At 43.0% G+C, this 13,601-nt stretch overlaps 1 protein-coding gene and 1 pseudogene across 7 annotated transcripts in view; one reads left to right on the top strand and one right to left on the bottom strand.

Annotated features, from left to right (window-relative positions):
* Nucleotides 1-13,601, bottom strand: part of Bicdl1 (BICD family like cargo adaptor 1) — a 100,071-nt gene that overhangs the window by 72,759 nt on the left and 13,711 nt on the right. The window lies entirely within an intron of this gene.
* LOC118572565 lies at nt 1,163-1,716 on the top strand (annotated as a pseudogene).

Genomic DNA, 13,601 nt, shown 5'->3' with positions numbered 1-13,601 from the left:
AAAATTACCCGGTTTTCTAATGACAATATTTAATCATCCAAAGCATTTTGTTTTCAGTGTGGCAAATACTTTATGACTGGAGCCAGGGGCCTGGTGGCACCGATAACAAAATGGTATAGTTTGCTGATAACGCCACCTACTTCTCTCTGCCGATAAACCTTCCCACCATCTACAACCCAACTGACAGGTGCAAAAAGTTGCAGGCTCCACCTCACACCAGCCCAGGCAGCATTTAACTATTTTCATCTTTCCAATGTACTACACTATATTTTCTATAGGAGCCGAGGAAAACCAACTTTCAACCTCAAAAACATAAAACGCTAGTTTATTGGGTAAAATCTAGCAACACCGTGCTCTACCCATACAAAAATCATCTGACTCTTGAACCACACGACCTCCAAATTTTAGGCTTAATATGCTAAAACCAAGACTCTCTTTTTCTTAAAAAACAAAGTTAGCTGTGTACAATTATATCCAATAAAACCAACTTGGAATACTCAGCTCAGGCTTGACTTTCCCAATGTAAATAATTAAGAACAGACCCCACAGTCAAGACAACACTTACCAATAGAAACACCCATATGCTGGAAGAATACGCAATTACCACCCCATGCTTGACTTACTAATTAGCAATAGCACCTGTCTAGAAATGCTGGCGCTGACTTCAGAGATGAATACTGCTCTATGCAAACCTGTTCTCGCTTAGATGAAGTGACTCTCTCAACAGTTTCTAATTATTTTAGAACATATTTAATATAATAGACAGAAATGTTTAAAATGAAACCTAACACTTTTGGGTTTATTGACCCAGTGTCTCTGAAGCTTAGGCAATACGAAACAGTATCCACCAAGTATCCCTGAAAATGTCAATGAAATCAGTGAAGGTAGAAATACACATGAAGAGTTGTTTTCTTTCTTATTGACTGCCCATCCCTGAAGATACACACAAAAGCCAATTTTCAAACTAGATGTTAACCAGTAAGCAATGTGAAGCCTTATGTAAGGATCAGAAACTTGTGACCCTCGGGTTCCTCTAGAAAATGATGTGCACTCCTTCCATCACAGGTGGTAATGAGAGCAGAGGCAATTGTGGATGGGTCTGTCCCTTTAGAAATTTCAATTACCAGCTCTTCCTGTAGACAGCCTGAGGTGACCTGTGAAGATGGTTCGTGACTCTCCTGACCCAGAAAACCCTACAAAATCATGCAAATCAAGAGGTTCAAATCTTCAGGTTCACTTTAAGAACACCTGTGAAACTGCCCAGGCCATCAAAGGTATGCATATCCAAAAAGCCACCAAATATCTGAAAGATGTGACTTTAAAGAAGCAATGTGTGCCTTTCTGGCGGTATAATGGTGGAGAAAGTAGGTGTGCCCAGGCCAAACAGTGAGGCTGGACACAGGGTGGGTGGCCAAAACAGTGCTGAATTTTTGCTGCACATGCTTAAAAATGCAGAGTAATGATGAACTGAAGGGTTTAGATGTAGATTCTCTAGTCATTGAACACGTCAGGGGAACAAAGCACCTAAGGTGTGCCAATGAACTTACAGAGCTCATGGCTGCATTAACCTGTACTTGAGCTCCCCCGCCACATCAAGATGATCCTCACTGAAAAGGAATGCATGTTCCAAAGCCAGAAGAGGAAGGTGCACAGAAGAAAAGGACATCCCAGAAGAAACCGAAGGAACAAAAACTTACGGCATCGGAATTAATTTAGCATAAAATAAATGCAGATAAAAGTAAAGGTCTTCTGGTCATCTGTCTAAGCATTGTCCCAGACTGCCTGTCAATCAACCTGATGGGAGGGGTGTGTTTATCATGCTGAAAAGGTTTAGTGAAATGCTGAAGCAGTGAGACAGACAGTTGGAAACAACTAAGCCATGGAAAAACGACCATGTCTAGTTTTATTGGATTAGCATTTACTGGGGAACTGTTGTGTAGAAGACTCTAGGATCTTGGTTATATAATAAATCTGCCTTTGGGGGGAAGCAAGGAAGGAAGGAAGGAAGGAAGGAAGGAAGGAAGGAAGGAAGGAAGGAATTTAACTTACTGTTATTTGGGCAGGTTAATTAATTTATTAATGTATGTGTTGCATAGGGATAGAACCTAGGGCTCCAGGCATGCAGGCAGATACTCTATCTCTTTGCTACACCCCAACCCTAGTAAATTTGTCTTTCTAACTTCTTACAAGGGAAGGGTGACCGAAAGCTGGGTGAAAACTCCATGTCTTTTTCACACACACACACACACACACACACACACACACACACACACACACACAAACCCCCCCCAAGATCTCATTATGTAGCCCTGGCTGGCGTGGAACTCCCTAGCTAGACCAAGCTGGCCTTGAACTCAGAGATCCACCTGTCTTCTAAGTGCTGATATTAGAGGCGTGTGTCACTAGGCCTGGCTGCAGCGGACTTCTAAGAAGAAGCAAATAGCACAGCCCCCTTCCAGAAGAACTGAAGTCATTCAGCCATCGACAACACTTCTGATGAGCAGCTCTTTTCACTATAAAATGTTCCAGGAACAAGGCCACTGATGCATCATCCAACACAGAATGACTTCTATATGGCTGTAGTAGAATAGTTTTTTAAGGTGTGTTATTTTTATGTTGCATGTGTTTAAATCTGTGAAGCTGCCTGTCTGAAACACCTGATGGTCTACTAGAGAAGTGAACGGCAGGAGGAAGGATAGGCAGGGTTGGCAGGCAGAGAACATACACAGAATGAGAAATCTGGAAGATTGAGAAAGAAAAAAAGTAACCAGAGAAGGGCTGGGAATTTAGCTCAGTGGTAGAGTGCTTGCTTAGCAAGCACAAGGCCCTGGGTTCGATCCTCAGCTCAAAATAAAAAAGCAACCAGAGAAGGAGGGGGACTCTAGGGGCCAGCCACCCAGCTACACAGCCAGCCACGGACAGAGTAAGAGTGAGATGTACAGAAGTAAGGGAATGGGGAGGCTCAGAGGTGAAGTCAGACGGGTTAGAAAAATCTGACAAGAACAAACCAAGCTAAGGCCGGGCATTCCTAAGTTAGAATAAACCTCCAGGCGTAATTTATTTGGGAGCCGGGTGGCAGGCCCCACAAAAGAGCCAAAAAACAAACAACACATAGCCACTATATTAAAGACCATAACCCTGAAAAGGGGACCTGGTGAAGAGTTGCTTCAGGGAATGTACCAGATGCAAAGCTGCTAACCTCCAATCAACTGTTTATTTTTCGGAGAAAAAGTCTTTTCAGCAAAGATCAGCTTTGGCAGGCATGCCAACTGCATTTGTTCTGTGGAGGGAGGTGGCAGAGGCTGACCAAAGAGCGCTGCTTCCAGCAGGCAGGAAACAGACAAAGCATCTGATTGCATCCACTTCTTCCCGACACTCACATCTCACAGGCAGAAACCCACAAGAGTAGTCATGCTGCACATGGGCAGGGTGAGGTGGGGAGGTGTTAGGGCAATAATTCAGGAAGAGCAGGCAAAGCAGTGGTCACTCTGAATACAGTTTAAGCGCTCTGAGAAATGTGTGGGCGCACTCCACCGGTCTCAGTCTGCTTTCTGATGCTGTGATGAAACACTGTCACCAAAAGCAGCGTGGGGAGGAGAGGGTTGATTTCAGCTTACAGTTGTAGTCCATCGAGCAGGGAAGTCAGGGCAGCAACTCAAGTCAGGAACTGAAGCTGAGACCGGCAGAAACTCTGCTTCCTGGCTTGCTGCCCACGGCTTGCTTGGTTTGGTTTGTACAACTCAGGAGCACCTGCCGAGGGACAGCACCACCCACAGTGGGCTGGGCCTTCACATATCAATCTTAATCAAGAAAACGCCTCACAGACTTGCCTACAGGTCAGTCTTATGGGGGCAGTGTCTTAATTGAAGTTTCTTCTTTCAAGGTAACTCTAGCTTGTGTCAAGGTAACAAAAACTACCTATCACACTAATGTAAAGTATTAAAGGAGTTGCTGGCGCACGCCTTTAATCCCAGCACTCGGGAGGCAGAGGCAGGCAGATCTCTGTGAGTTCGAGGCCAGCCTGGTCTCCAAAGCCAGTTCCAGGAAAGGCACAAAGCTACACGGAAAAACCCTGTCTCGAAAAAACAAAACAACAAAAAGCATTAAAGGAGTGTCGGTTCACGAGGGTTCAGGTGCTATGGAAACTGGCTCAATATTTTATATAAAGTAAATTTATTCTTCAACTTACATGAAACTAACGTGGATGTTGTAAAGAGCAGTACATAAAGCCCGAAAGCTACCCTTAAGTTAATGATGTCCCCGCTCCTTCATACTTTGAGGAAAACCAAAGAAGTGAAAGTTCTGATCTTTAACCACCCCCCAAATCCCATACATATTATAATGTCATCAGCAAACTATACCTATTTAGTCCTTCTCACCTCTATGACAAGCTTCCTCCCACTTGCAAAGTAGCTTGCTTCCCCAAGCACCTCCATGTTTCTACCTGTGGCCCTAGGACCCTCCCACAACAGTTAGAGCAATCCTCTAACAAAAGCATCAATAGATCCATGTTCCCCTAACCAAGTCACATCACTGCCTTTCCAGCACCCAAAATAAAATCCTAACCTAGAGCATGGCTGGCAGTGCTCTACACCTTCCGGCCACTAACACGCCCTCTGGTTTTCTCCCCTGCCCTCTTCACTCCAGCCGCACACTGTTCTGGGCACCTTTTTATCTCGTGCCCTAAACCGCATTTCCAAAGGTTCTTCCTGACAACCCCCACAGCTACCACTTTCTGTTCTTACTTGGCTTCTGTTCAGGGCACCTGATCTGTGCTGTTTACATTCTAACCTCATAATGCTTTGTTGTCTGACACAGGGTCTTGCTCTGTAGCCCAGGCTGGTCTCTGTGCACCCTGCTGCATTACTTTAGAATTGTGAATTTACTTTGTTCTCTGTAGTACCTATGTCACCTAGGACAGTGCCTTCGTAAACAGAATGGATTCATTGTATTTGTTCAGCAGATGACTGATTTTTTTCACTGTGAAATCTAACACACAATTTCATAAAACATGCATTTAGTGTCTAGCAATTATAACATCGACAGTCAGGTAAGTACTACCAAGGTCAGAAAGTAGATACTCCTAGACTTCCAGAACTCTGTCCCACTTTGACCTGGACACACATGTTCTCTGGGTAGCTACTCTGTAGAATTTTGTGATAACAACTACTTTTTGTGTTGAATAGTTATATAACTTATATGGGCATCATGGTAGGTTTTGTTTGGGTCTTGAAGTTTAGCCCTACGTTCTTGGAGGGCAGTGTAACAGCTATTGAAACTTTCACTATCAATGCCCTTTGACCAAGGCCATCCCACTTCTAGGGTGCAAAAAAGAAGGCCTGAGGAGATGCTTAGTCAGTGAAGTGCCGAGCACGTAAGCGTGAGGACCTAACCCAGTACCCACACGAAAGGCCGAGAGTGGTGCCACACACCTTCCTAGCACTGGGAAGAAGAAACAGGAGTAGTCTTGGTCACTGGCTAGACAGTCTAGCTGAAATCACAGAGTTCCAGTCCAGTCAAAGACCTTGTCTCAAAAAATATGGTGGAAAGTAACATGGGAGACATCTGACAGCATCATGTTTTCTCCACACAAGTGGCTCTCACATCTGTGCACAAGTGTGCATGAACTATACATACATGCACATATACATATACATGTGTGTACATGTATATATACCTGAACTCATACACCAAAAGAAGAGACAAAGAGCAAAAGATAAGCCCCGCATGGCAGAACGTGTCTATGACCCCAGTGGTCAGGAAACCAAGACAGGAGGGCCTTAAGTTGGAGGACAAGCTAAGCTATACAGTTCAACAAGCTTCAGAAAGTGCAAAGAAACTCATTTTAGCACTGTTTGTAGTACATGTCACTCAGTAGCAAATGGTTATACCAACAATTCATGTATATTATATGGACTACTATATACAACCATTAAAAACACAAAAGAAGTAAAAAAGCTAAAAACAGAAAAAAAGAATTGTGCATGTGCTGTTCATGGAAAAAATTTAAATGTTAACATCAAACCATCGTTTTTCTTTAGGCTCATGGGAGTTTTTCACTGTTTCAGACACCAAATGTTCTCTACTATTTTTTTACAGTAAACACCAGATATTTCTGCCATCAACAATTTTTTGAGGGGTGGTGGAGCTGTGACCTGAGCGCAGACCCTCGGGCAAAAAAAGACCAGTGCTTCACCACTGAGCTGCTTCCTCAGGCCTGTGTCTGTCTGCTGTCTGTCTGTCTGTCTGTCTCTCTCTCTCTCTCTCTCTCCCTTAACAAAAATTTACCCTTGGTTTAATCCCTGAAAATAAAGTGTTATAAAACTTGAGAAATTAGGGGTAGAGGTGAAAATAGAAGTTCCAACTATCTATAAAAGGATATTCACTAAAGCTTAGCTTAAGAAGCCACCCCACCCTAGTTAGATACACCAAATTCATGGAAAGAACACCTTACGGCTGCTGAGACCGCACAGACGGATTTCAGACAGTCTGGCTTCACCTGAACAGCCTACCATGGGTCTTCATTTTAATCTCTCCATCGCCATCTTTAGACAACACCTCTGGCACATCTTTCTGTCAGAGCCCCGCTAGTCTAAAATGAAGGCTGTGGTTTCTCCTAGTTTTGGACCAATGCCTAACTTCCTGCTGAAGGCTTTGAACCATCTATCTCAGAGATTCAATGATGATAGCCCTTTTTTACTTCATGTAGCCTTTCAAAAGTGCCTTTTGTATACTGTCCCAAATACAGCTTTGAGCTTTGGCACGGTTAGATACACTCATAGCCAGAGTAACCAGGTGCATGACCAGTCCTGGGTGTGAAAAACTGGGCAGGTACTTGTACAGCTACAGTGTGTGGTGGTTTGAAGGAAAATAGCCCCCATAGGGAATGGCACTATTGTAGAGGCACACAGAAGTTTCTAGTAAGATCTGAGCTTGCTTTACCTAGCAGGGCTGCATTAGAGGATGGCTTGACCATGTGCATGGTTGCCAGGTGACTGGAAGGGGGAGGTCCTTTGCTCCACCCCTTGGCATTCCTCTAAAAAGTCCTTTAGAAGAGACAGAAGGGGCTGGTGGATTTCGATCCAGACCCTCCCGAAGCTATCCTGTTTCTGTATTTATATATATATATTTTTCTAGAGCTGAGGACCATACCCAGGGCCTTGTGCTTGCTAAGCAAGCGCTCTACCACTGAGCTAAATCCCCAACCCCCTGTATTTATATTTCTATCTAATGTTTCTTATCCTTCTCTCCCAAAGAGTACCCTGGGGAAAAAGTAGGAGCAGGCCTCCCACACACTATTAGGAGGTGTGGCTTTGTTGAAGTAAGTGTGGCCTTGTTGGAGGAAGGATGTCACTGTAGGTGTGGGTTCTGAGGTCTCCTACGCTCAAGCTATGCCCAGTGTGTGACTCAGTTCACTTTCTGTTGCCTGTGGATCTGGATGTGGAACTCTCAGCTCCTTCTCCAGCACCATGCCTGCCTGTGTGCCGCCCTGTCCTGCCAGGATTATAATGGACTAAACCTCTGAAACTGTAAGCCATCCCAATTAAATGTTTTCCTTTCTAAGAGTTGCTTTGGTTGAGGTGTCTTTTCATAGCAATAGAAACTCTAAGACATGGGAGAAAGGAAAAAAAACAAACCAACAAACCAATAGATAGGTGTGTCCTGTGAAAATGCGTAAAAAGATAACACAAATGAGAAGAGAAAAGGTTATTTTACGGTGAATTCTCCAGAGCTCTACTCTAGGAAGAAGCCGTCACAGGGGCTGCCCAGGGAGGAACTACAGAGCCTCAGCAAGGCTGTGCTCAGAAGCCAGTGTCACGAGTCAGCCTTTCCCAACATTCTGCTGCCTCCTTCTCCAAACCACAGACCACTGTGGTCTGTGTGGTGAAGACAGCACACAGCGGCATGTTCTTTTGTCCAGAGGGTGTGCTCCAGAGAAGAGGAAGACAGTACACTATCCAAAGCAAAACAAAGACCAAGTCTTCCACAGGACAAGAACAGTTTCGGTGAAAAGCTAGAGTGCTCATTCCCCACATCCATCAGGAAGATGAGAGGGCTGCAAACCACTCACCCAGTCAACTGACCGTAGACCAGGGAGGCAGAGTGCTGCTCAACAGAGGACCTGCGGGCTGCACGTCCGCACAGAGGTTCACACTCATCTCAGATCACGGGCAGGTTCAGTTTTTCCGCAGTTTCTGGAGAACCTACAAAGACTGCACTACCTTTTCAAGCAACCATGTCACCATTATCTCTTATAGCTTACTTGCCCAAGAATTTGTTCCATGGTGCCTTTGGCCACTGGTTTTCAAACAATATATACTAACTGTAAATATGAAATGGTTCATATTACAGTCTATGCACTGGTGTTAGTCTTCAGAAAGGTGTAATTCTAAATACGTTATTTATAATTATTTTAATTTTGTTTTTTCGTTTTTCGAGACAGAGCTTCTCTGTGTAGCCCAGGCTGCCCTGTAACTCACTCTGAAGACCAGGCTGGCCTCAAATTCAGAGATCCATCTGCCTCTGCCTCCCAAGTGCTGGGATTAAAGGAGGGTGCCACCACCACCCGTCTATTTTAAAATACTTAATAGCAACCAACAACCTTGTATTGCCCTCCCTTCCTGAGAGAGACTTGTTTACAAAGGCGAAGGACACAGAGCTGCTCTGGTTACAGCCTGCCTATCCATCCAAGAACACCTACTCCAGTAGCTCTTCCTCAGCTGCTGCCTCCCTCTTCCCATGTGGCCTCAGATGCCATCACCGACAGTTTTTGATGCCCACGCATTCTAAAGCAGCTGCACCTCCCTGGTCAGTACCACAAATCATCCTTCCCACCTGCCACAGTCTAAGATGGGTTTAGTGTTGTTCGAATTTCTAAATGGTCTTATAATAATAATAAAAAAAATCTGAGCCAGATACTGGGGAAAAAGCTCGAAGGTCAGAGAAGCAGAGCAAGCCACGGCCAGCCTCACCTCAACAACTCCTCAGCCGATCCTGTTTCCACGAGTTCTCAGACTGAAAGTCTCTGAGTCCTCACCTGAAAGGCCTCGGCTAAAAAATCCTTTAGTTCCTGTCTCCTCATGCCTTATATTCCTTTCTCCACCCACCCATATCATTTCCTGTTTCAGCTTTCTTAGTGCTGGGATTAAAGGTGGGTGATTGCCAAGTATTGGGAATAAAGGTGTGTGCCACCACCGCCTAGCTCTGTTTCTCTGCCAGACTGAGTCAATCTCATGTAGCCAGGATGGCTTTGAACTGAGTGCTAGGATTAAAGGTGTGTGCCAACACTGCCTGGCTTCTATGTTTAATCTAGAGGCTTGTTCTGTTCTCTAATCTTCAGACAAATTTACTAGGGTACACAATATATCACCACAGTTTAGTTATTTGTAACTCTCCCTACTGACTTCATTAAACAGTTTAACTTGATTAAATATTAAACATTTCCCACTGTATTCCCAGAGCCTCCGCTCAAGAAATACCTGTAAGTCCTCAGGGGAGAAAAATGAGATTGATGGGCTTGGAACTTTCCCAAAGAATAAAATTAAGCATTCTAGGTATCTCTCCACTGGCCACTATGTTCTTAGAGGTGTGAGTATGTAGTATACAAATGTGTTATGAAGAGTATAGAACCTTCCAGGAAAGTACCATTACCATGAATATCTCCCTCAGACAGTGCCAACCAGGATCCAAAAGGTGTGTTATGTGTTTTGTGCAAAAACAAAACCAAAGTACACTAAAGTGTTTTTACTATGGGTTGGTTTGTGTCCTCTTTTTTTTTTTTTCCCTTTCTTTCTTTCTTTTTCTTTTTTTGGTTTTTTGAGACAGCTTTTCTCTGTGTAGCTTTGTGCCTGTCCTGGATTTCGCTTTGTAGACCAGGCTGGCCTCGAACTCACAGAGATCCGCCTGCCTCTGCCTCCCAATGTGTCCTCTTTTAAAGTCCAAATGGCATTTCCTCAGAATGTAAACTTACTTGGAGAAAAAGTCTTCACAAGTGTAAACAAATTAAATTTTACTTTATGTGTCTAGGTATCTTGTTTGACTGTATGACTATGCACCATTTACATTTACTGGTGAAGGCCATAGGAAAGCATCAGATTCCTTGCAACTGGAGTTGCAGGTGGTTGCGAGGTGCCATCTGAGTGCCAAGAACCAAACCTGGGTCCTGTGCACAAGCAGCAAGTGCTTTAATTCTGAGCCACCTCTCTAGCTCCTTTTATAAATGTAAACCAATTAAAATGAGATCCTTAGGAAGGGTCCTAAGTCAATATAACTGGTAGTCTTATATAAGGAAAGTAGATCTCAAGAGAGATGTGGTGATATATTGTTTATCAAATAAAGCTTGCTGAGGATCAGAGGACAGAGCCAGATTAAACATAGAGGTCAGGCAGCAGTGGCACATACCTTTAATCCTAGCACTCAGGAGGCAGAGATCTGTTTGGATCTCTGTGAGTTCAAAGTCACCCTGGACTACATGAGATTGACTCAGTCTGGCAGAGAAACAAAGGCAGACAGTGGTGGCACACACCATTAGTCCCAGAACTTGAGAGTCACACGCCTTTAATCTTAGCACTTGAGATCTCATGCCCTTGCTATCAGTATTTAGGAAGCACACACGCTATTAATCCCAGAACTAGGGAAGAAGTAAAATGGCTGGGCAGAGAAAGGTATATAAGGTGTGAAGAGACAGAAATTAAAGCCCTTTCAGCTAAGGACTCAGAGGCTTTCAGTCAGAGGATTCATGGAGATAGGCTCTCACCTTCCATTCAGTCTGAGGATTTGGTAGTGGTGAGAAGTTTCTCTAGTGGCTGGCTCCTTTGTGTCTCCGATCTTTCAGCATTTACCCCAATATCTGGCTCCAGGTTTTCATTATAAGACCAATTTAGGATTCACGCAACACAGAAATTAGCTGGACACAGTGATAAATGCCTTTAAATCCAACACTCAGGAGGCAGAAGCTAGAAGAGATCTCTGCAAGTTCAAGGCCAGCCTGGTCCACATGGTGAGTTCCATGACAGCTGGAGTTAAACAGTGAGACCCCGTCTCTAAAACAAAAAGGAAACTGAGACAGGGGGAGACAAATGCACAGAGGCTCAGGGAGGCAGCATCTACAAGCCAAGGAGACAGGACCAAAATGGACCCTCTGGTTAGACCAACTGACCCAGGCCACGCCCTGACTATGGACTTTCAGCTCCGGAACTGGGAACCAAGGAGTCTATGGTATGTTGCTATGGCAGCCTTAGCAAACAAATATATTTTCTATAAACTTCTAAAATTTTAAGAAGTTGGGTGTGGTGGCACACACCTTTAATGTCAACACTCCTCTGGAGGCAGAAGCAAGTGGATCTCTGTGAATTCAAGACAAGCCTGATCTACACAGAAAGATCCTGTCTTAATTAAAAAAAACCAAACCCTTCCCCATTTTATGTTTTCAGTTTTTAATCGGCAAAATGAAAAGAAAAATGAAAAAATTTAAGTTATCTTGGTCTTTCAATCAAAAGTAAATATTTTTTAATCAGAAAACCCATATACAACTATGAATCAGAAACAGTCCTGATATAACCCATGTAAAAAAATATATTAGGAACCAGGTGGAGGTGGTGCATGACTTTGGAGGCAGAAGCAGGAAGATCTCTGTGAGCTCAAAGTTGGCCTGGTCTACAGAGCGAGTTCCAGGACAGCCAGAGTTATTACACAGAAAAACACAATTTTGAAGGACCGAAATGTAGCGCAAATTCTAAGTGGTCTTAGTAATTAAAACCTGCAGCCAGATATCTGGTAAAAGCTGAATGATCGGAGGCAAAAAAGAGCAAGCCACAGCCACCACCACTTCCCTTGCCCACTCCTCAGCCTGAAAGAGGCAAGATCCTGTCTCCAGGAATCCTCAGACTGAATATAATGCTCCTGTCTCCTCCCACCTTATCATTTCCTCTCTCCACCTTCCTAGTGTTGTGATTAAAGTCATGTACCTCCCAAGCGCCACCACTGCCTGGCCTTTATGGCTAACTAGTGGCTTAGCTCCGCACTCTGTTCTTCAGGCAAGCTTTATCTGTTAGATCACAACAAAATTTCACCACATATTAGGTTCCTATCTCATATCACACAAAAAAATTAATTCCAGGTAGATTAAATATTCAAACACTAAAAAGCATTTATGTTTTTCTAATTAGAACATGGAAAGGGAAGCTTATGATCTAGAGGATTAATCAAAACTAAAGTAAAGTCATTTATGAAAAAACAACCATATCTGATATCTTTAAATACTTGGGGCTGGATAGATGGCTCAATGGTTACAGGCACAACCTGCTGTTCCAGAGGACAGGAATTCAGCAGCCAGCACCCACTTTGGGCTCCTAACACTCACCTGTAACTCATCTCCTGAGGGATTTGTCACCCCTCCCTCCATAGGCACAGCACTCCCATGCACACACCCACACACCCACACAAAAATAAAATAAAATAAAATCTGTTTTTAAAAGCCTACATACTTTTTAGTATGAGACCCCTTAAATAAATAAAATGAAACTGTAAGATCAAGAGTTAAACAAACAAAACCTCTTGTATTGCCAATAAAGTATTCAAAATAAACACAGATAAAAGATGCTCAACCTCACAAGTAATTCATGAAATGGAAATTAAAACAGTGAAATTTCCTTGTACATACAAGGAATTGGTGAGAATATTTAAAGTCTGATAATAATGAGGAGTCAGGTAAAGAAAGATGAGACCTACATACACTGACTCTGAGACACTGCTGATTAAGCATGCAAATCTGTAACAAGGCTTTCAAGAACTTGGCAATATTAAATAAAGCTGAAGAAGGGTTTACATTCAGATGCAGTAATTCCTGTTACAGGTTTATCAACAGAGAAATTAAAATATATGTGTATAAGAAGAAAAGGTGCACGCTGGGCGGTGGTGGCGCATGCCTTTAATCCCAGCACTCGGGAGGCAGAGCCAGGTGGATCTCTGTGAGTTCGAGGCCAGCCTGGTCTACAGAGTGAGTTCCAGGAAAGGCAGGAAAGGCACAAAACTGCAAAGAGAAACCCTGTCTCGAAAAACAAAAACAAACAAACAAACAAAAAAAAGGTCCAGAAATATTCATCACAGAAAATTTGTTAATAGTGGAAAAACTAGAAGCTAAATGTTCACCAATAAAATACATAGTTTATCTGTATAATGGGATATTAAATAACATTTAATATAAATGAACTAAGGCTAAATTTATCAACCTCTGTAAAATCCAAAAACACAGTATTAAACCCAGACAAGGAGTTGCAAAACATTTTACATTATGCTTCCATTTGTCAAATATCTAAAATATAGAAAATTATGCACTGTTAATGGATGTATATGTAGACATATGATGATGTATGTACACGTAACGTATGTATATAAACATTCATGTGTGTGTAAGTACAAAAATATGAATGAAAAAGCGGATTCTAAAAATGTAGACAGCAGTAGGAGCTACAAAGGTAAAAATGACATCGCAACATCTAAAAAATCCTTGCTACAGAATAAAAATGTTTTCTTCATATTTAAAACAAGCACAGCATGTAGGAGGCCCTGGACCCCAGCACTGCAAAATCATAAACATACAT

The sequence above is a fragment of the Onychomys torridus genome, chromosome 22 (genome assembly GCF_903995425.1).
Source record: "Onychomys torridus chromosome 22, mOncTor1.1, whole genome shotgun sequence".
In the NCBI taxonomy this organism is placed as follows: Eukaryota; Metazoa; Chordata; class Mammalia; order Rodentia; family Cricetidae; genus Onychomys; species Onychomys torridus.
This window is presented reverse-complemented; position numbering and strand designations above follow the sequence as displayed.